General features: G+C 40.4%; 2 protein-coding genes and 1 pseudogene across 2 annotated transcripts in view; 2 read left to right on the forward strand and 1 right to left on the reverse strand.

Annotated features, from left to right (window-relative positions):
* The window catches only part of LOC115668989 (disease resistance protein RPV1-like), a 92,473-nt gene extending 89,518 nt beyond the window's left edge, over positions 1–2,955 (forward strand). The window contains exons 7-8 of the mRNA XM_056309322.1: positions 914–1,031; positions 1,148–2,955. The gene's annotated coding sequence lies outside the window, so the exon portion shown is untranslated. The remainder of the gene's footprint in view (positions 1–913; positions 1,032–1,147) is intronic.
* The window catches only part of LOC115662680 (disease resistance protein RPV1-like), a 60,628-nt gene that overhangs the window by 10,745 nt on the left and 26,225 nt on the right, over positions 1–23,658 (forward strand). Inside the window, exon 7 of the mRNA XM_056309325.1 lies at positions 195–321. The gene's annotated coding sequence lies outside the window, so the exon portion shown is untranslated. The remainder of the gene's footprint in view (positions 1–194; positions 322–23,658) is intronic.
* LOC115683450 (F-box/LRR-repeat protein 17-like) lies at positions 5,698–10,623 on the reverse strand (annotated as a pseudogene).

The following is a 23,658-nucleotide window of genomic DNA, read 5'->3' on the forward strand; positions in this document are numbered from 1 at the left end:
TCCGAGTTTTGTTCTTTTTGAGGGAAATTATTTTGACGACTGTTTTATCTATGATCATCATTATCGTTGTCACACGAGATCAACTTATCCCTGATTGGTTACCATAGAGGTGGCAATTGAAGATTCTTCTGTTGTTTTCGTGACGTTGCATGTGATAATGCCAGGTGCTAACAATATTTCTTTTTTTGTTCCAGGGGAGTAGGAGTTATCAAAAGTGCCAAGTGAGAAAGGCATTGCACGCAATTTCTCCTCAGAACTCAGATTTACTTTGATGGGGCATGTTTTGCAGAGAATGTAGAACTTTAGTGATCATTTGAATATGTAATATTTCTATAGGCAAAGCAGAGGATATGGTTATGTTTACATAGATAATGTTACGCTTTCAAAATAAGACTTGTCTAGGCAAAGCAGAGGATATGGCTATGTTTACATAGATAATGTTACGCTTTCAAAATAGGACTTGTCTGGATTGTTCCTCATGTTTCTTCTTTTCTGTTAATAAAGAGCTGCTGGGGATTGAGTTCATCTGAACACATACTTGACGAGGCCCACCAAAACTGGTTATAGTGACACATGAACAGAAGCCTTTGAGAATCTGTTTGGCTATTTGAGAGCAGTTCTCTCTGGTAGAATTGTACGTGACAAGGGCAAGAAAAAATCGTTTTTTCAAGTCCTATATTTATTTGCAAATGTTTTTGTACATGACATGCGTTTCTGGCGTGGTTTTAGATTGATTTGGCATTAGGATACGCCATTCTCTAGTGTTCTTTTGGTTAAGGCCTCATGGGGGTTGAAGTTTGCTTATATCACTGCAGTTTGATTTTTTTTTTTCCTTCTTTTACAGTCTGGTATCTTCTGCGTTCTTGTGGACTATTTGATTGAGCTAATAGGGGTCTACTCTAACTATGTCCAGGTTTGGCTTGGTCTTACTAGTCATTTCCTGATTCACATTACCGTTTTACTATAACGATACCAGAGGATAGTGTTGCTCAAAGTCTTATACAGGCTAACTTTTTCTGCACCATCAACAGGTAGCTTCTTTACATGTCCACTGTTGAAATAGTGCGCCAACCTAATTTTCTCTCTTCTTTAATGCTTCACTAACCGCATCTTCTTGTTTTGTTCGGAAACCTTCGTACAATCATAGGAGCACTTGGCACCCGCTAGTTACGTGAAGATACAACCGTGAGTATGATTCTGTGTCGAGAGAAAATATTTAGATAGGATGACTTTTTGTTTATATCTTCTTGATGGTCCAAATTTTGTACTTGTTACTCTGTTATCCAGTCAAAAAATTTTATAACCATATCAAAATAGGCATGGCCGACAATACTCTTCGTATAACATAGGAGCAATGCATATTTTCATTGATTCCCTGTTTTTAGTTTCATATATTTGATGTTATTTCTCAATGCAAAATCTCATTTCACTTTCTATTGGGTCAAAAAGTAGATGTTCTTTCAATTAAGCAATGTGTGAATTGCCTTTCGTTTCTGCAGGACTTTGCTATATCTAAAAGGCTCTAGATTTCTCCCAAAATTAAACAATGAACTTGGGGATGACAGAAACTCAGCCTACAAGGAAAGATTTGCTAGCTTGCAGGACCTAGTCCTTATTATGGTTAGTTTTGTATATGTTGTTGATTTTGGACTCGACTTTCGCAGCTTTGTGATGCTAACTCTTTTTATTTCCCTCTAGTTTGAGCAAGACACTGTGTTGATACCAAGGGAAACATCCTGGTTCGGATACTATCCAGATGGAACTTTTGATACTATTTTGCCTCCCCAGGAGTCAATTGATGTATTACCTTGAAATGCAGTTATCAGTGTCCTTATCGGTGCTATTGAATTATTGTAATTCTTGGGTGATACTAATGGTCGCTGAAAAGCAGTTGTAAAGTATTTATGATGGATGAGGGTGGAATCTCCTTGTGGTTCAAAAAGCATGCATTTTGAAAGATTCCATTCTTTTGAGACTATTTCCTGTCCTCAAACCGATTCCATAATTAAGATTTTGCTCAAGGACTTGCACGCACATAAATATATGAAAAACCAAGGGTTTGGAATATACAAAATCTCTGGTAACATTGATATTGACTTGGAATCGAACTTTTTTTATTGCACTTTGCGTAGTCAACCAAGGAATGTAACGGAGAACAAGCTGAAACATTTTATAAGCCTTAGATATGAATGATTAACCATGTTGAAAGTAATGCTGAGGATTGCGAAAGCATTATCTTTACTGAGCTCTTCCTCTACAATCTTATGGTGTGGGAGGGGTATATCCATGACATGGTCTGGAATTACTTTTGGTAGTGATTTATGATTTTCATTTCATCATTGAGCATTAACTTTGAAAAGTCGATAATCGAAGGAAAATTGCATTTACATGAGAAAAATGGACAGAATAGAATGGGCGTAGGAACATATTGTGATATTGTGTTGTCGCTGTGGTGTAAGCTCATCATAACATGTTTTTACCCTTACTCGATGCTACAATTTGCATCCTTTTACCATTAGGACTGGATTGGATTGAAAAAAAGATAAACGTATCTAATCAATGCATTTCCTTGCGGATGGAGCTTTACACCAAGGGTTGGATTGGATTGAAGACCTTGATAGCTAGGAAAGTTAAATTCATCGACGTCTCTGGGAACCATCTCCCGATCTCTCTCGCCGACATGCAAAACTATATAGTACCTTACTCGGTGCATGATGCATCTTTAGCAAAGAACATGGCAACAGGAATGGCTTCTTGTTGTTGGACCCCATGGGTTCAGGGTTTGTATTGAAGAATGGTTACGCTATCCGAGGATTGGTTGGTACTCCTCTTGGCAGTTACCTTTAGCTTCTGCTTAAAAATGTAAGATATGACATACAACGTGATTTGAGAGATCAATTCAAGCAGAAACTGAGGCAGTCAGTGAAGACGAACTGCAAAATAGATTTCGATTTACATGTGACCTAGAGATAAAGCAGTTAGGACTTGATCATTTGCAAAATGTGCACAATGTAACTGGGCTCTTACACCTATCGAGTGAGTTAACCATTTTCACTATGGCATATAATCTATCAACAAATACAGGTGGACCAAATCAATGGTTGAATTTTCCATTTACCTTTATGTACTATACACATAGGTAAATGACCCAACAGATGATAAGATTTATAATACACGAATAAATGATCTGATTAATGATCGAATTACAGTTTACTTATATACATTATAAGCTATAGTATAATATATGTCCGTTTAAATTTCACATGTATTAGCTAATTCTAGTTTCTCAGTAACTCCTCTACTTTTCCATGCAAATTTATTTTATGATTGCTTGCTCTTTCTAGCCTCCAATTTTCATTTCCTAACATTATAATGCTCTTATGGTCTTTTGAAATAATCCTTCCAAATTATTTTATGTAATTTGTTAATTTGGAAATATGACTCGATATAAGAGATAATAAACATGTTAAATTTGTATTTGGAGTTTTGATACGACTTTTCAGTAACATGAGTGGCAAAAAATCGAAGTCATCTACTAATTATTCGATATCGAAATGGTGTAGCTCCGTATCTCCATCTTTCGAGCTATCGGTCAACCCATCAAATGTATGCGCACTGAGAAACTTACACCCGATACACACGATAGTAGTCCAACAAGATAAACAAGTAGTCGTGAAAGAAAGTTAATTCAGCAGTTAGCGCCCAGAAACCTTCCATGTTATGATGGTATCTAACAAAACTACATGAGACTACAAACTGACATTTCCGACTCGCAATTCGCATGGAAACCTCCTGGATAAGGCAAGAAACATAACGACACATATATCACAATTCCAAGCGGGGAGATTTAAGAAAGACATCGAAATCAAGAATTGTGAAGAATCGCCATTGGGAAACTCACAAATACCTGACATAGATGTCGATGGTTTTGCTGTTCTATGATCTGTTATTTGCCGACTATACTATTTCTTCTTCTTACCACCACCAGCCTGAAATTCTTGTTAGTTGCTGCTTTGGCAATATTTTGAGGGGTTTCCTGTTGCATGGATGACACTAATAAACAAGTTGTATAAGTGACATATACGTATCGTAAAAATTAACACTAATATGCTATCTGCCCGACAAGTACCCCTCTCGTTCTAGCATAGAGAGCAAACGTCATCCATCCAATAAAATTTATACAACTCTCTTGCAAAATTGCAGTACCATAAGACATGACCCATTTTTTAGGAAAGGAGGGCATCAACTTGCTTCCAATAATGGGCAAAAACAGCACCTACAAGTCAGGACTTGCTCAATGAATAGGCACTACAAAAAAAGTTGATTTTAGCGACGAATTTTGCCACGAAAAATTTGGCAAAATTCATCGCTAAACGAATTTGCGATGAAATTAGCAACGGAAAAAAATTCATCGCTAATAGACCATCGCAAATTTTGCGACGGAAAATTTGAATTTTCGTCGCTAAATTGCGATGAAAAAAAATTCATCGCAAAATTCGTCGCTAATTATTCATTGCATAATTCATTGCTAATTTTTCGTCGCAAAATTTGCCGCTAATTATTTGTCGCTAATTTTTCGTCACAAAATTTATTGCTAATTTTTCTTCGCAAAATTCGTCGCTAATTTTTCGTCACAAAATTCATCGCTAATTTGCAACGGAATTCTTTTTTTTTGGTCAGTAATTTGCGACGAACTGATTCGTGGCAAAATTCGTCGTTAATTTGCCACGAAAATTTTTTACTTTTGCCACGAACATTGTTCCGAAACGAATTTAACGACGAAATTTTATTAATTCGTCGCAAATTAGCGACAAACTATAAAAATAATTGCGAATGTGCAGCAAAAGTTTATTACAGGTTGGCCTCCTAGTAGTCAAGATAACCATGTGCATCGTAATCACAACTGGCACAGTGCAAACTGTATCTAATCCATGGCTGAAACCTGGTATATCTACCACAAACTCAGCCTTGCGGAGTTCCTTCTAACCTCTGATATCAAGTACATGAATATTAGCAGCAACAGTTCATGCTCTAATATAAATTCTCAGTAAATTACAGTCTTTCCATGAAACTCCTGATACGAAGACAGTTTGCACAGAAATTACATAGGTTGATAACTTTATTTTAGAATGATGAAGTAATGCTGCTGAAGCTAAGCTCCAAAGTATTTTCTAGTATGGTGACCAGGGGGCCACACAATGCCTAAAGGAATTCTACAAGGCATCAGCAACCGGCAATAATGTTGGGAACCCACAAGAAGTCAGTCTAGGGGGCCTTGCCTCAGCAGTAATATGACATCAAACAAGTGAAGCTATCACCATCTCAATTGTCAAAACTATCCACATGTATAATCATTCTGCAAGCACATTACACGGCGGCCTCCTTCTCTGCTTCTTATCAACATCAAATTGCTGCTTGGAAAAAAGAGAAGAGTAAAGATGGTCAACATGTGAGGCGATGTTATGATATGATTCCCTATTCTATTTCATAACCAGTTATAGAATGCAAATACAATGTTTCAAGATACTCTCGTGAAATTAATGCTGTTGTCCATCTATTTGCTTGTTATCTAATCAATAATCAGACTTGCTGTTGTCAATTCATTTTCCATTTGCTCACATGAAAGAGAAAAGGAGCTGTATCTAAGAAACGGCATTGACATTTACGTTACAACCACTAGAAGATATGTAGGTGAAGCAGAAAATGGGAAACCCGAACTCTCTTGGAACCATCAGCCAGACGTTTAAAGGGCAAATGGTTTTCCACGGGAAAAGAATCATTGTTGACCTACAAGTAGATGCAATACAAATGTTAATGCTTTCCTCAAACCATTGAATCTTTGAGATCAAACAATTTATTTAATATATAAATAAATCTTAAGTTACTGTAAGAAGGACAAAGAAAAGTGGGGGATAGAGCAAGGTATAACTTCTCACATACAGGATTCTCAAGACAAGGGTCTCAACAAGAAAGTGCGACATACAGACTTTCACGTCAGTAGAATATCACATCAAGTTTCCAGCAAGGCTAACATTGTCTATGAGGTAGGTTTGTTCCGCAAATTCAAGTTTTAAAGTGCTTGATGATGTAATCAACAAGCTCGTATAGGTTAGAGAAGCATATTGACAAGCAGCACAAATTGATGTTAATGCTATATTCTGATTAAATTCAGATCGTACGTGGTTTTGAATAACCTCTATTAACAATTCTTGACAACCTGACGCATATACATTCTCTAAACTAGGGCACTAAATTAGCAATCGATCTGAGAATGCAAAGAAAATTAAAGTTAGATTAGGATGCAAATTAGGAAAGCATGTGAGATGCATCAATATCCCATTAATTAAAGCACTCAATCAAGACCAATACATTTTTTAAAACGTACCAGTGAGCAAATTTTTATAGGCATTGAGATTCAGGTCATTCAACTCTGGGCAGTTCAAATACAGGGCCTGCATTTCAATCAACAAAATAAGAACCACAAGGAACCCATGGTAACAGAATGCAATATACAAATTATAGGATCTGGGAGTCTCACATCTAAGCCACTACAACCCCACAAGCTGAGTTTTTTTAATTTACTGTGCTTTATAATAAGCTTCTGGTGTATGAGGTGAAGATTGCTGTTAGGCCTTTTCTCCATCCCATGGTTGATGGCTTCATCAGAGATGAGGCTTTCGTCATTACTATCACATACAGTCATACCACAGTCCATGAGTTCAAGAAGAGGCAGCTGAGCTGTGGCAAACTGAATTCCACCTGAAATATATAAACAGTTAGTGAACCCAAAAAAAATGCAAGAAATGATTTGAATAGATTCACGTTCAGCATGACAAACAATGAACCTATAGTGCTAACTGAAAGGAAATGCCATTTATTTACAGAGTAGTCCAGGAAGTTACTTGAAGAGATGTTAGGACAAAGGGCAAGTAGGAGTCTTAATAATGTTTCCGGAAACACATTGCATATCATCCCGATGCCACTGTCACTAATGCCTGACCTGCATGTAACTATAAATTCATGATTAAAAAAGAAGTGCAATTGTTGGGGCTGATGATTAAATTATATTCCTTCATGCTCTAAGCTTCTATGGTCATTACCATTGCGCCCTATTTGTCACACTATTTGAAAGCAAATGTGTTTATATCATGTATGGGAACTTTTGCAAAAGAAAAAAAAAACCATGAATTGACACGATGAAGCTAAATTTTCTATACTACTGTGATATCTCATAAATCAAACAACATAGGACCTCACAGCAGAACATACCCACTGAGATCAGCAATTCTAAATCCGAAAAGCTTGAAGCTATAGCAGCAACAGATGCATCAGTGATTTCTGATCCAAGCACCAGTGATAGCATCCGCAAACCCCTGTACAATGAAAAAATTTAGCAGTGGTCATCAAAGCTGTATCTAATTAATGATGCTTCAATGCTCTTATGGAAAATTTCGGTCTTTAGTATCTAGGAAGTGAACTTAGGATCTATATGATCACTAGACAGCAAAATGTGTGGAACAAGGACTTACAAAGCTCTAGAGCTTAAAGGAAATAAATGCCTGTTTGAAGCTGTTATCATATGCAACATGCATGACCAAGCTACAGAACACACTTTAAATTTGAAGCTGTAAGAGCTAGTACAACCGCATGAGAAAGCTGAACCGACGCAATGTGAATATTTTGTAAAATTGGACAACTAACTTCCCAGACCATCAACTGTGGCAATCAAATCTGTACAATCATTTCCATTGCGAGAGAATTCCAAGGAGATTTCTCTTAAGTTGGGGTAGTTAAATACCTGTAGGGATGTGAAAATGAGTCAGCATCACTTGTTACATCTATCAAAGACAGGAATAAACATGCAAGATACAGAGGAGAGATCCTAGAGCATAAAAAAGCAAAGGGATGCAATTACCATCTTTGAGAGGGAGTTTAGATCAGAAAGCCAGAGTGTAGAAAGACTCGATGAGCTGAGAACCAAACCCCCAAGGTTAGAGCAACCTTCCATTTTAAGACACGTGAGGCATCGTTTGTCAGCAACAAAACAACCCAATTCATCTCTGCAGAAGTTTGCACAAGTTAATATGGTAAATGAAGAATACATTTCCAAGATTTCTGCGTGCACGAATAAGAAAATGGAGATCAAACTGCTTAGTATTACTAAAAACCATTAAACAGACTATGCAACCTCCTTGCTGGAAACAAACAAGATGTTATTTAAGCTGTAAAATGGATATTTACTTGTGAAACTAAGATGTTACAAGCATGAGCAACCAAGAGTAAGATCTCAACACGTTGATCGCTTAAATAGTTGGTTCAAAAAGCAGCATAAAAAACTGACAGCTTTCCTCTCCTAGTTCCCACTGCTAGTCAAGGACGAAATAATGATGCACACACCACAATTGGAAGAGCCATCACATTTTCTAGTGGCATTCCTAGATCATGGAGACGCAAACAAATTTGTAAATCACAGACAGGTGATCAAAACCTTTACAATTAGAGTAGACTCCGCTAAAGTCTTTCCATTTCGAACAAATGTTGCTTGCAAATTACATGTGCCAGCTTGAAAGTGATATCCATTTGCAACCATTAATTGAGCAGTAATGCAGGGATCTTAGGGTTCTCCACCCCAGAAATGCCTCAATACATATATAACCAAGATCCAAACAAATCTCATATGAAAGACCTAACCTGCAAAAGGGGAACAGAAAGTTTACCCTGTAATCTGGTTGACAGCATTAAAGGATGTTGAGATCTCCACAGACTCCAGATTAGGGCATGAGAACGCAATGCAAGCCAGCATCGTCGCATCTACATCACTGCGAAAGCCAACCAACAGAACAAGAACCGAATCAGTGTCATAAATCCAGAAAAATTTGACGAAGCTCAAGCACATGATCTCGAACTGGAATTAATTGTGAGATCCAATCAGGATCCTCACAATTGATTCACAAGTTCTAGGCCTTCCTTAAAGGGTTAATGTGCGAATCCTGAAACTCCCTGATTCATGAAAGTTTGTCCATAAATGCTGATCAAGCAGCATTTCCACTACTCGCAGCATGCATTTCTTTTTGTTAATTTTAAGCTTCAATTCAATTGATCAAACAGTTCACTTGCGGTTATTAGCTCGTGCATCAACTTCGGTCCTAATTGATAACGCCCATATGAACCTTGTCTCATCAGTGCAGCAACATCAACCGATCCGATCCACCTCACGAAGAAACATCCTAGATCCGAATCCACGACTGATTACTAACCTTTCCATCCACAGAGATAGCCTAACGAGCTCAGGGCACTTGTTCAACACCGATCCGACGAAACAGAGCTGAGCTCTCGAGGGAACTCTGAGCTTCAGATCCTCGGCGGCCCACCACACCCTCCTCGAGGTCTCCCGCCACCGCGAGCAGCTCCGCCGGCGGCAACCTCCTCAGGACCTCCCCACAAGCACCTGGCGGGCAACCCGCCGGCGTCCGCATCCCCGTCCACGAAATCCCGATCCCGCTCGTCGAGATCCGGCTCCACCTCGTCGATGTCCTCCTCCTCCTCGTCAGCGCGGACGTCGAGGTCGTCGAAGGAGAGCGCGCGGCGGAGGTGCGAGATCGGGTGGCGCAGCAGGAGGGGCGGCGGCGGCTAGGGAGGGCGGGCGGCGGAGGAGAGCGCGGACGGGGCGACGGCGACGGCGGACGAGGAAGCCGCCGAGGCAGAGGATGCAGCGTGGGCGCTGACGGGCGGCGGCGGAGGAGGAGTCGGAGGCGGGGAGGGGGAGGAGCCAGCGTGGCAGGAGTGGCCCTTCTTGGGGAGGCCGCAGTTGTAGCTGCCGTGCTTGGCGGCGGCGTCGTCGTCGGAGGAGGAGGAGGGGGCGGCGGAGGCGGCGGTGCATGGCAGAGGAGCGGCGGAGGAGGCTAGAGAGAGAGAAAGAAGGAGAGAAGTTAGAGAGAGAGAGTGAGAGAGAGAGAGAGAGAGCGAGCGAAGGGGAGACGATGGCGCGAGAGGGGAGGCGAGTTCGCGCCTTCGAGTTTCGAAGATTTTTCAATTATTATTATTAAAAAAAATAAAAATAATTAATTAATTAGTGTTTTTTTCGTCGTGAGAAGAGGGGGAGGAGCGTTGCATGCGGGGAGCGCTGGGACGTGGTGGAATTACGGAAATGGGCACGCGCGCAGGTTCCTGAAAATTTTTGAAAAAAGAGGAAAAAAATGTGCGCTTGTCGTTGCTGCTGCTGTTGTTGTAGTCTAAAAAGGCAGGCGACGAAAAGGGAGAGTAAGATCTAGTCCCTGGACACAGGTTGGATCGTGTTTTAGATATTATTAACTTTCTAAATTCAATTGGGTTTGATCAAAAGAAATTTATTAATTGGTTCGGGCCGTTGTAACAGGTTCCTTATTTTTTGAAATTTCGAACCATCATTTACATGATATGGGTGAGCATGATTCTAAAAAACTTAGAATTGGAGAAGTTCGGATGCAAAAAATTCTGGGAACATGCATTATTATCATGCAAATGCAAAAGAAAATGCTCCCAAAACATCATTATATGGATACTAGGTTTTAAAATTACATATAATTAGCTATTAACACAAAAACTATGGCAATTGTAATGGTTCAAAGTTATAAGACAACCCATTACTGGAATTTTGCCAACACATATTTTTTTTGTCAATTCTAAATGCACCATAATTTTCATTGAATCATTAATAAAAAGAAAATTATCCATTGCAATAACAACAAGTTGCATATGTAGCTTAATAAAAGATATTGTTCATTTAGTTGCTTGGCTTCCTTGAAAAAGGTTACTCTCTTGAAAAAATATTTTACATGAATCAGACAATAAAAGTTTTCAATTGCATCAATAAGAAAGTTATTATTCACTTAAAACACATATATATCAAGGAATAAGTTTCAATGTTTAGTGCGAGCAGCACCAAATGAACTTGTTGACATGATCGATTATTGTTCTCCATTCGCAGTTTCATTATCAATAGATACATTTAAGCAATTTAGGTCCTTTTCAATATTATCTTCCAATAAAATATGAGTAAATTGAGTATAATGCATTCATCAACCACAATATTCAATCTTTGAGTAAATTTTCATAAATTTGTACCTAAAATCAAAGTCGAAAAATTCATGATCATGAGGATTATTCGGGGAAATAAAGTTAATAATTGTTGGAATAAGTTTAGAAGAAGATAGACATGAAGGAAACCTTGCAATGAATGGGTGTGGAAGATGAGGCTAGAGTGAAAAAAATTATTTGAAAGGAATGTGAGTAGTTTTGTCTTTTAATATAATATAAAGCAAAAGAAAAAGAAGAAAAAATGCAAGAAATAATCTTAAATTAAAAGTGAGATCCGCAAAGAATAATGTAGTCAGTTCAATGTGATGGAGAATGCAAGAAACCAATTACGGAGAGAGAGTTTGCGCGTGTCACCGAACAATTTTTCCCTCACATGGCAAGGAAAGTTAGGATGTTATTATGCGATAGCAGGTTTTCATGTGAGAATGGTATTTGCCTCAATTTGAAACCCAAAATCCATTGATATACTATTCCTTAAGAAAAAATTACTAAATAGTTTGTTGAATTTCTACAAAAGAAAACTTGTGCATTTTAACTTATCGAAAAGCTATTCTATTACGTCGCAACATGAGAAAAACTCGTATATCATACAATGAAGTACAAATTCACTATATTGATAGCAAAACCCAATGATATTGCACAACTAAAATACAAAATAATTTTTCGAGTTTATATTGAAACTTGTACCTGAAAACTATAAAACAGCAAGTAATTACTATATTCTCGTACATTTTTTGTGCAAATAATTATCTGAAAGGACCATTTGCCGTGTAGTATGCACGAGTAAAAGTTACAATGAGGATATGATATAGTTATGACTCCATATCTCGAAGCTTATCATATACTCTCAAGTTCTAATGGTTCCATTGATTCCACACATTTCTATGGGTTCTTATGCACACCCTTAATAGCGGCTCCGATATAATCATGTTCCCAATCCATCCAAACCCTTATAAAATGATAATAGAATTTCAATCTGCAACCCGACTTTGCGATTTCATTTAAAAAAAAATTGAATCTTCCGTTGCTTTTCTAACTTATGTCACTAAAAAAAAAAGTAGGTTTTAGCGACGAATTTTGCCACAAAAAAATAGAAAAATTCGTTGCTAAACGAATTTACGACGAAATTTGCAACGAAAAAAATTTTGTCGCCAATTAGGCGTCGCAAAATTTAATTTTTCATCGCTAAATTGCGACGAAATATATTCGTGGCAAAATTCGTCGCTAATTATTCGTAGCAAAATTGGTCACTAATTTTTCGTGGCAAAATTCGTCCCTAATTTTTCATGGCAAAATTCGTCGCTAATTATTCGTGGCAAAATTCGTCGCTAATTTCTCGTGGCAAAATTCGTCGCTAATTTGCCACGAAATTTTTTTTTTTGGTCAGTAATTTGCAACGAACTTATTCGTGGCAAAATTCGTCGCTAATTTGCCACGAAAATTTTTTACTTTTGCCACGAACATTGTTCCGGAACGAATTTAGCGATGAATTTTTATTAATTCGTCGCAAATTAGCGACGAATTTGAATCCGTCGCTAATTAGCGACGAAAATAAAATAGTCAGGAACGTGCTGCGAATTTTATAGTTCATCGCTAATTCTGTCGCTAATTTGCGACGAATTTAGTGACGAAAATAAACTTTTGCTGCACATTCGCAACTATTTTTATAGTTTTTTTTTTGTAAGAAAACTATTTTTATAGTTTGTCGCTAATTCCGTCACTAATTAGCGATGGATTCAAATTCGTCGCTAATTTGCGATGGAATTAGCAATGAATTTGAATCCGTCGCTAATTAGTGACGAACTATAAAAGTAGTTGGGAATGTGCAACGAAAGTTTATTTTCGTCGCTAATTAGTGACGGAATTAGTGATGAACTATAAAAATAGTTGGGAACGTCCCGCCAAAGTTATTTCCGTCACTAATTCCGTTGCAAATTAGCGACAATTTTTTTTCCATCACTAATTAGTGACAAAATTTTTTTCATCACAAATAAATTTTGACACTAATTAACGACGAATTTTTTTCCATTGCTTTTTTTTCGTCAGAAATTAGCGACGAATTTTTTTTCCATCGCTAATTAGTGACAAATTTTTTTCCGTTGCAAATAATTAGCGACGAATTTTTTTTCATCGCAAATTAGCAAAGAATTTTTTTTCCATAGCAAATTCCGTTGCTAATTAGCGACGAATTTTGTTTTCGTCGCTAATTTTTTTTCCGTCGCAAAATTCGTCGCTAATTAGCGACGAATTTTTTTCCATCGCTAATTAGCGACGAATTTTTTTTCCGTCTCAAAATTTGTCGCTAATTAGCGACCAAATTTTTTTTGTCGCAAATTAGTGATGAATTTTTTTTCCGTCGCTAATTAGCGACGAATTTTGTTTCCATCGCAAAATCCATCACTAATTAGCAACGAATGCTTTTTCGTCGCAAATTCCATCGCAATTAGCAACGAATTTAGTTTTCGTCGCAAATTAGCGATGAATAATTTTTTGTCGCTAATTTTCCGTGGCTAAATCCTTATTTTTTTGTAGTGTACCTGGAGGGCCAGGAGGTGGTGGAGATGGAGGCAGAGGACACGCTAAAGGCCGAGGAGGGTACGCTAGAGGAGGATAAGCCGATAGAAGATGGGGAAAATGTGGTAGAGGTGGGTCTACTGCTGAATATGGTGGATGCGGAAGGGTATGCCCGAGCTGCCGTGAGGTATGTTGTGGCGGGTGCACCGTAAGGAGGTGCAGATTACAAAGGCACCTAAGGAGCTGAAGAAGCTACATATGGCGGTGCAGATGGTGCACAGCTTGCTTCCGGTTTCTACAACAGTACAATCACAATATTGTTCAAAATCCGTGACAGAATAATCATGGTAAATGGTCATGATGATATTCTATACCGAAGATACCATTGCATTTGCGTAATGTAATATGAAGTGTGCTTCTCTGGCATATCTGGAATCAGAGAAAAAAAATTGTCACTTTGATTTAGACAATCAAAACCTTTCCTTCTAGAGGGTAGTAATGCAAATGCTAAGTGACAGTTGTCCTACTTTACAAATTTGACGAGATAGATTGGGGGTATCTGTTGGGTAAATATGTTGTACACTAGGAGTGTGCAAAAGAACCGGGAACTGCCTAGATTGCTTGGAATCGGACCGGACCGGCCCGGAACGGGCGGTTCCCGTGAGGACCGATCCGGTTCCTGCTTCTAATTTATACTCCGGTTCCCGATTATAAGCGTGAAACCGCCCACCCGCCCATCCGGACCAGACCGGTAATATATATACATATATATATAATTTTTAAGAAAAATTTCAACCAAAAAAAAAAGAAAACATTTTTAGAAAATTGAAAATCATAAAATCCCTAATTTAAAGCTCAACTCTCAACTCCTATCAACTCACTACCGGACCTATAGTCGTACATTGCCTTCCTCTGTCACTCTTGGTCACCTTCATTTGCATGAAACTTGATGAGACCAGTTCCATGAACCCACCTGGAAACCGGATTGGACCGGCCATCCGGTCCGGTTCCCTAGTGGATCCATAGAATCAACGGGTGATTCCCAGTTCCAATTTCTCGAAACCGGTCCTTAGTGGGCGGTTCCCAGTTTCATATTGGGAACCGTCTGCCGAGAGCAAGCTCACCTCTATTGTACACGTATAAAGGAATAGCGGAGGAGAGGAGAATCTGCTAGAAAATCCATCATCCGCATCACAACTCGTATGGAAGAAAGAATGAGATAGAAGAAACCCCCCTCCCGCCCTTTATGTTTATCTAGGAGTGGAAGTTACTCATATCAGCATTTTTTATTTACGTACCGAGTCATACCATACCGCACGCCCCCTGCCTAAGTGAGAGGCTAAGTGATCGGCTGTCTGTATCGTTCTATGAAACAAAACGTGTGATCAATACTACCAATAACTCACATTATATTGCAAGAAACTGAGTGAATTAGAGAAATCACGCCACTATTCTGACACAAAGCTCATCTTATCTACTCCATCTTTTGACATTTTTTTAATATTTTGCTTTTGAACCTGATACATAATTCTACATGCATAAGAAAAGAGGAATGGATTCAACGGATCGTACCTGCCCAGTTTTTAGTCTGAAGAGGCCATGCCGTATTATCGAAGCTCCGAGAAAGAACCTTATGGAGCCGAACTGTGACATCTCGAATTTCGGCCCATTTTTGGGATTTATAAAACGTGTAATTCGTCAGTGCACTTATAATAGAATCTCGCCCAGGAACTGATCACTTTTGGGTTCTTATTTTTAAAATAGAGATTTTTGCTAGAATTGCACTCGATCGAATTTGGCCGTTATTTAGACCCCAAACTTGGCAGTCGATTTTCGGGAGTTTCGGGACGAAATAAATTGGACGGTGTCGATATTATTGTGGCCAGCGTCGAGATTATCAGGAATAGTGAGAAAGTGAAATTTTGGACTGGGTGCGGATTTGGACTAGTAGACCTCCCTCGTTATAGTTTGATTTAATTAATTTGGCCTTTGTCCCTTATTATATTCGAGGGTTATTTTGGACCGGTAGATCGTTTTCGATTTTGAATTTGGGCTATCGGATCGCAATTAATATTTGAATGAAGTTTATTTTCTTTTATCTCTCTCTCCTCTGCGCGCCCCACTTCCGCGCACGTTTCCCCCCTGCTTGCGTCCCATCTGCCCATATCCATGCAGACCAACCTCCTGACATTCTCTCTCCTCCTTTCTCTTTTTCTTTTCTTCCTTCTCTTCTCTTTCTTCTTCTCTTCCTTCTCCTTCGCCGCGTCTGGTTCTGCTTCGCCTCCGCTTCTGCTCGCCCAGCCGATGCCGCCCGAGCCCGCCTGACTGCCGAGCGCCGTAGCCGTCGCCAGCAAGCTCGGACGCCGTCGCGCCGGCCACCAGCCGCCTCCCCGGCTGTCCTCTTCTCTTTCCTTGCTGCTGCTGCCCGTGCGTCTTCTGCTCTTGGCTTCTGCTTCGGTTCTGCTCGCCGGCGACCAGCACCGCCGTGCTTTGCCACCACCGTCCTCCTCGCGCTGTCGTCGCGCCGCCACGCCGCGCGGCAGCTCCGCCGACGCTGCCTTCCTCCCTTCCCGAGCGCCCGAGCTCGGCTCGTCACCGCTCGCTGCCGCATCCGGCGAGTCCCGACCGCCGTCCGAGTCGGCCTCCCGGCCTGCCCGACACACAGGCGTCGCCGCCGTTCTTTATTCTTTGCTCCGCGAGACCCGGTTCCCCTTTCTCTCCATTTTCTCTCCCTCAAAGCCTTCCCCTGTTCTGGACTTCTTCCCGCCGCTGCTGCCCGTCGCGCCTGGCCGCCGCTGTTCGCCGGTGCCGTCGCCGTGGGCCACCATCCCTCTCACCCCAGCTGGCAACCCCCCTCCTCTCCTCTCCGCCCCGTGAGCCTCCTCCCCCTCTCTCCCTCTCTGTTTTGGCCGTGAGAGGCCTTTCGCTGGAGGAGCTCCGCCGTCGCCCGTTGCATCGTTCGGTGCGGACGCCGCCTCGCCCACCTGTCCCGGCCGCCCCATTTCTTCCCCTCTCTCGGCCGTGTCCCTTCCCCTCCCTAAGCCGCGGAATCGTCTAGTCCGTCGCCGCCCGTTCGCCGGAGTTGCGGCTGAGCCGAGGCTGCTGCCGTTGCTGTTCCGGTCCCCCTCGCCACCCTTGCGCGGCTTGTTCTCGCTTAGGCCCGAGGTAAGCGACTCCCTAAACTCCGTCTAGGACTTTGGGTATTATTTGACTCGTTTAGGGGTTTATTAGTGCGGATTAAGGACTAATTTGGTGGCGGATCGTATGGGCTGTTCATGGCTGGATTAGTTGGTGATTTATGATGGTTTAGAGGCTTGTTTAGTGGCTGTTATTGGCTGAGTCAATTTCTGGTTCGGCGGGATGATGTTGGTGAATCTATTGAGCGGAATGTGAGTTAAAATGTGTGGGAAATGGCGAGCGTTGTGACGGTCGAATGTTGCTTGATTAGCGGGCTGATTTAGTGCCCAATGTGTGTGTGACAATGGCTGATTTATGGGCGTATTGTGGCTGGTTTTAGGACTGAGTTAGGGTTTGTCATGAGCCGTGATAATGGCTAGTCCGATGGATTGTTAATGAACAAGCTTTGGAGTGGAATTGTAGGATATATTGTGTCGGTGTAGAGTGCTAAGTGTGGCTAATGATTGCTTGATTTATGGATTGATTCCATATTTGAAATTGGGTACTCAAGTGATGTTTTGATGACAAAGTAGTTGCCATCCTTCGGATGACCGCTTGTTGGTGCGCAAGCGTGAATTTAATTGGTGGGATCGTGGCTATTTTTAATGTGCTAGTATGGTGAATTGCATTGTGGTTGTCTGGACACACTTGGGTGATATTTGAACGTGTGAATGCCATGAAATTGATTGAATTATGTGGCGTGTATGCTTGACAAGCCCGGATCGATCGGAGGGCTGCCAACCTGAGGGGTGTTGACCCGGGTTGTGAGAAAGGACCTATGGGGTGTTGACCCGGGTCGTGTGAAAGTTTGTTTTTGAAAGGTCCTGTGGGGTGTTGACCCGGGACAGAGCCCGGATTGATCGGAGGGCTGACCTGTGGGGTGTTGACCCGGGTCGTGTGAAAGTTTGTTTTTGAAAGGTCCTGTGGGGTGTTGACTCGGGACAGAGTCCGGATTGATTGGAGGGCGACTGTGGGGTGTTGACCGGGTCGTGTGAAAGTTTGTTTTTGAAAGGTCCTGGGGTGTTGACCCGGGACAGAGCCCGGATTGATCGGAGGCCTGACCTGTGGGGTGTTGACCCGGGTCGTGTGAAAGTTGGATGGATGCGCATGTGAAATGTGTTTGGGTTGAATTGGATGAACGTACGTGTGTATGGCACTCGAATGATTTTGATGTGTTCATTGACTATTATTGCATTATTATGATTTGACTAATGTGCAGTGTGGGCATGTGATTGGATGGCGAGGTAAGTCCATTTATGTGAATTATATATATGTAATCGGGTAGATTGCATGCTGAACTTGTCTGGGTACGCTTTGGCCTATGCGGGGTTTAGGGGTCTGCTTATTGAGATTTATCTCATTCCCGTTGTTAAACATTTTCAGGTTTTGGAAATGACGGTTAGTCGTCGCGTGCGGTCCCAGAGACCAGGAGTACTTGGGCATTTGATGCCCGTTCATCTTTGGATACCCCCTTTTGTGTATAGTGAAGTAGGCCACCCAACCGTCGCCCCCTTTTTGTTAAATGTGGCCTTGAAGCTAGTAACCTAGATTTAATGTTGTAAGTGACTGTCAGTTTTATAATATGCGTTTGTTGATTTGTGCCTATGTTATCCTGTTGTCATTATCTATTGTCTGGGTTGTTTCTATTTCGATTCCGCTTGCCTTTATCGTTGGGTGTTTCGTTTGGGTCGGCGACGCGTCCTGGGACGTCGCGTTCAATGATTGACCATCGAGGGGTGTCGCGAGCCCGTTGGGGTTCGGGGCGTGACACGAACCCTTGATACCATGGAAAACACAACTAAGATAAGAACACTAGCCACTCAAGGACCAAAACCCAAAACAACTCAACAACAGTTTTGTTAGCAAAATGGATTCCAGGTAGGAAATAATTACTTTCCATTGCCGATGAAGTCGGTGAAAGTGAGGATATCGTTGTTCCACGCCGCAAGATTCAACTCCCTAAGCCCTTCAAAGAGTGTGAACACAAACTTCTCTTGAAATGTGGGGTTTTTACCACTTATCAACACACCGAATCAAATCAAATCAAAACTAAGATGTCCACCAGCACAGTTTTCCCAATTAGCTCAACACCAGATACTTCACGCATCAAACCCCTGTAACAAAACTCCATATCCAGATTTGAATAGGGAAAGAGGTAATCGCGCAAACATTTGGCGTGCAATTTAGAAGTACGAGTGAAAGTTCTGGTGCGAAACTTGGTGCTGCCATAGTCCAGATGGGGCTCCTGGAGGCGACGACGGTGGCGGAGGCAGCGGCGACGCGCTGGAGAATGCAGCGGATCTGAGCTCGCCAGACACAGACTACGAATTGGAGCCGCCGGCGGGACTCCTGTAGGTAATGGCAGAGGCAGAGGCGACGCACCGAAGAATGCAGCGGATTGGGAGCGAAGGCAAGAGAGAGTGAATTTTGAAAAGAAGAAGGGAGGGAGAGTCTTCCTCGTTCTTGACGAGAGGAAGACCCAACGTTTTGAAATATTAGAGAGAGAATTTTCAGATTTGTCCCGGTGGAAGCTTGCAATGTCACAGTCTCATACAGACATAGCTTGTATTCATTCCTTCCTTGCACGAAAACATGGCAAGCGACTGGTGGCCGAGAGCTTCTAATGTTGTCGCGAAATTCGATTGTTGTCTTGTGTGGAAATCCCGCGAAAGGATTTCTCCAGAGACAACAATAAAAAATCTGCACAGCATCATCCAGACAACTTAGCTGTGCCAAAACCACCTCAGCGACATTCAAACGACTCAACCCCTCAAACACCAAGTCAACTACATCAAAATAAACAGCGTCAAATGTGGGGTTGGTGTTTGAGGAGTTGAATTGTATTGCTACCTTTGTTGCGGTTTACTTTGATGTTGCTGAGTCGGTGCTTGAGGGGTTGATTGTTTGGATGACATTGAGGTGGTCTTGGCGCGGCCGAGCTGTTTGCATGATGCTGTGCAGGTTGTTTGATTGTTGTCTCTAAAGAACGCGGTGCGGGACAAGACAATATTTGGATTTCGTGACAACCTTAGAAGCTCTTCGCCGCAGCTTGCAGCTTTCTCTTTGACCCAACCGATGCAGAGCCCATCGACTCTTATCTCAGGAGGAAAGTGATGAGAAGAGCACCCAAATCCGAAGTCATCCCATAATATATGGAACCACCATTAGGAAGTGAAAATCAGAGGATGGAAAGATGAAACAAGTGTGAAATGGAATTGAAAGAATGATATGTAAACCTACATACCAACTCACTTGTATAGGTTCATACATAGTATAACTTGTAACGTACACAAGTAAAGTGTAATCCTATCATTAACTAGGTCATTTATTTTATTAGTATATGCAATGTGTATAAGAAAACTCAAATCCTATGATTAATTATTTTTGTTATATTATTTGATGTATAGTATATGTACGTAACTACTATAATTAGGTAATTTATTTTATCTGTATATATAGTATATATAAAGATAAGTAAATTGGAATCATATCATTAAGGGTCATTTGTTTTAATACCAAATTGGCAAATCCATAAAATTTAGAGCTCTGAATTGGCATTTGTACAATTGATTTAGGACTAATTGGGTAATTTTCCTGAATTAATTGATGAAGTATTCCGTTATGTGTACACATGTACCTTAAAAACAAAAAATAAATGTACCAAATTGATGATTGAATTTTCATTTACCTTGATGGACTATACACATAATTAATACAAATCACCCAACAATATAAGATTTCGGCTTACTTATATATGTACCATACGTTCAATTGAAATAATACAAGTAATTAATGAAAGGATTTGAGATTAGTTATATACATGACACAAAAAAATAAAACGAAAGTTCTAATTAATGTTTGGATTGCACTTTACTTTTATACATTATAAGGTCTGGCATAACATATGTCCATTTATAATTCCCATGCATTAGTTAATTCCAGTTTCTTGGTAACTTCTCTACCTCTCCATGCAAATTCATTTTGTGATTGCTTGCTCTTTCTAGCCTCAAATTTTCATTTCCTATCTATATGTTTCACTAGGAAAATTACCTCATCAGTCCTAAATCTAATGTACGTATGCCAATTCAATCTTAAGCTTTTCAATTTTGCCAATTTAGTCGTAAACCGTTGTGCGAAAATCTAATATAGTCGTTCCAATCAATTTCGTAGGAAATCGCTAACATGACAGTTCAAACATTGCCGGCCATATCAACGATTTTCGATGAAAATTGGCTAAAAGGATTATAATGATATTTCGCGAAAAGGTTTAAGATTAAATTGGTAAAATTGAAAACTTTAAAACTGTATTGACATCCGTACAATAGGTTTAGGAGTGATTCGACAATTTCTCCTATTTCAACATATTATTTGGAATTACAACCTCAAGAATTTCTTCTATTGATAAGTTTGTTAATCTTCTTTACCCAAGGCTTCTAGCCGAGACGATGTAATTCTAAACTTAGGAGAATGAACCTATGTGCATCCGGAAGGATTTAGTATTGAATAAAAATCAAATTTTTGCTCCAACCCAAACAAGAACAGAAGATTGATACCTGATCTTCGTCGTCTCCATTCAGAATCATCATTGAATACCCCATGCATAGACTCGTGATCAGTAGAAATCCTCAATTCGAGAACCGGCATGAGAAGATTGCACCATTTCAAAGGCTCGGGTGAAGATTTCGTCACTTGATCTCCAGCACCAGATTACTAGGCATCGAATACTGATTTTCAGGTAGCGTAGATGCTGACATGGGCTTGTGGACTAGAGGAACATCGGACGTCTTATAGATTTTGTTGACGTCCTCTTCTCATTTTTTTCGATACTACGGAACTCCACATTGTGTTTGGGAACTAAGCCATCCTTTTGTTAGGCTATGCACCTATGAATGATTCAAGTGATCCATATACTTACTTCATAGTTGTGCGTAATAGCGTTCTTGACAAAAAAACAAATATTTTAAAATCGATTGAGGTGGGTACAATTGAGTTTGCAGTAGGAATGACATAACACAGTTAAAAGAGGACATTTTACAATTTGATGTTGCATTATATAAATGCAAAAGAGAGGTTGGCCATTGTTCTGTAAATTTTTCAGACATCAGTTTATAGGGTTGTTAGACTCACCATCTTTTAACTCCATGTGGGGGGGGCGTCAGACAACTCTCGACGGTTGTTTGAGATTCTTCGAACCCGGGACCATGGTTGACACTTTAATGCTGCTAAGAAAACCGGGCAGGAAATTTACATGGACTTGCAGAGAGACTACCACAGGCTTGACCACCAGATTTGGGGATTGAAGCGTGCACTTGCTTCCCTGTCATCCAGTGCAATTATGGTAGCCAATCAGGCTGAAACTCTTAACATATCTGTACAAGCACACTGGTGCTTTTGTTTGTCTAATTGAGTTCATGAATAGGGTGATGCAACGCCATTAGCACATCAGTAAAGTAATATGAGAATAATTGGGCATAAGCAGGTGGGTTATGGCAACATACTACCATAGACGCACAAAACCACCACCAAAAGTTTAAAATGATCACAAAGATCTAAAAAACCGTCCATCGCTAGGGCGATCAATGGCTTACGAAATGCGTAAAAAGGAGCACTATTCATCCATAAAAAGTAGCATTTGAAGATATCTCTATGCTAGAGCAATGTGTGATGTTATTCCTTTGCACACATTTAAAAAAGAAAATATTCCAGATGCTCAGTTCTCAAAGATATCAAGGTGACATACCTTCCTTTTAGCAGGTACAGATAGGTGCTTAGCTGGCTTAGGAAAGGAATCTAATCTGTAGAAAATAAATTAACGGAATCATAGGATGTAAAAAATTGCATTTTTAAAGTCACTTTTAATTATTCAAGCTTTAGTTACCGGCTGACCATCGCCAGCTACATGCTGGTCTAGGCGAGGGCCACCGCGCCCTCGCCTAAACCAGGCCAGGGCATTACAGCCCTCGCCAGCCATGAGCAAGGGCTTTGCTGCCCTCGCTTGGATCTGGCTGAGGGTTCGATGCCCTCGTCTATGGCCGGTGAGGGTGCAGCGGCCCTCGCCCGTGGCCGACGAGGGCGGTGGCCCTCGCCCAGACCAGCATGTGGCAGGGGTGGTTGGCCCGTGACCTTGCCAACCAACCCAGTTATGGGAAAAGAAAAAAAAAGAGAAAAAAAATAAAAAAAACACATTGAAAAAATCCGAAAAAAATTATTAAAAAATTATAAAATTTGTCCACGTCAGCGCCGGCGGTATCACGTAGGATTGTTGGCTTCACATCAGTGATTTCCAGCCTAAATTGGCTGGATGGACTTAATTGGTACCAATGTGAAAAGGTTTAGGACTAAATTGGTTCAATTGAAAGGTTTATGACTGAATTGATACAAATGCAATATGTTTAGGACTTTTTTGGTACTTTTCTCCTAATTTTGGGTCATCAACTCTCATTTAAATTTTGTTTGGTCACTAACTCTCATTTGAATTGATTTCCAATATTTATATTATTTTTAACTTGCCAACTTTTCTATTGAGGTGCCACTGTCATTTGTCTTACTTACCGACTTTTTTTGGAAATTACCAACCTCAATTAGAATGATTACCAACTTTTCTACAATTATGTTACAAACTCTTGTTTAGTTACCATTTTATATTAGAATTCTTTCTGAATTACCAACTTCTCTTATCTCTGACAAGTATTGTTTACACCTTTTATTTACCTAACTTACCAATGGCTTATGGTTTGTCAACTATTATATGAATATTAGAAAAATGTATCATTTACTAAGTCGTAAATCTAACAAATTACTAAAATAATTTGCAAAAGATTTAGTGTAGTTTTAGTAGTTTCCTTTATTTTTTGAACAAATAACCGAAATTAATACTTTGTAGCTAGTGAA

Source organism: Syzygium oleosum, unplaced genomic scaffold, assembly GCF_021117445.2.
Source record: "Syzygium oleosum isolate NSW1041296 unplaced genomic scaffold, Sole_v2.1 Sole_v2.03, whole genome shotgun sequence".
NCBI classification, from domain to species: domain Eukaryota; kingdom Viridiplantae; phylum Streptophyta; class Magnoliopsida; order Myrtales; family Myrtaceae; genus Syzygium; species Syzygium oleosum.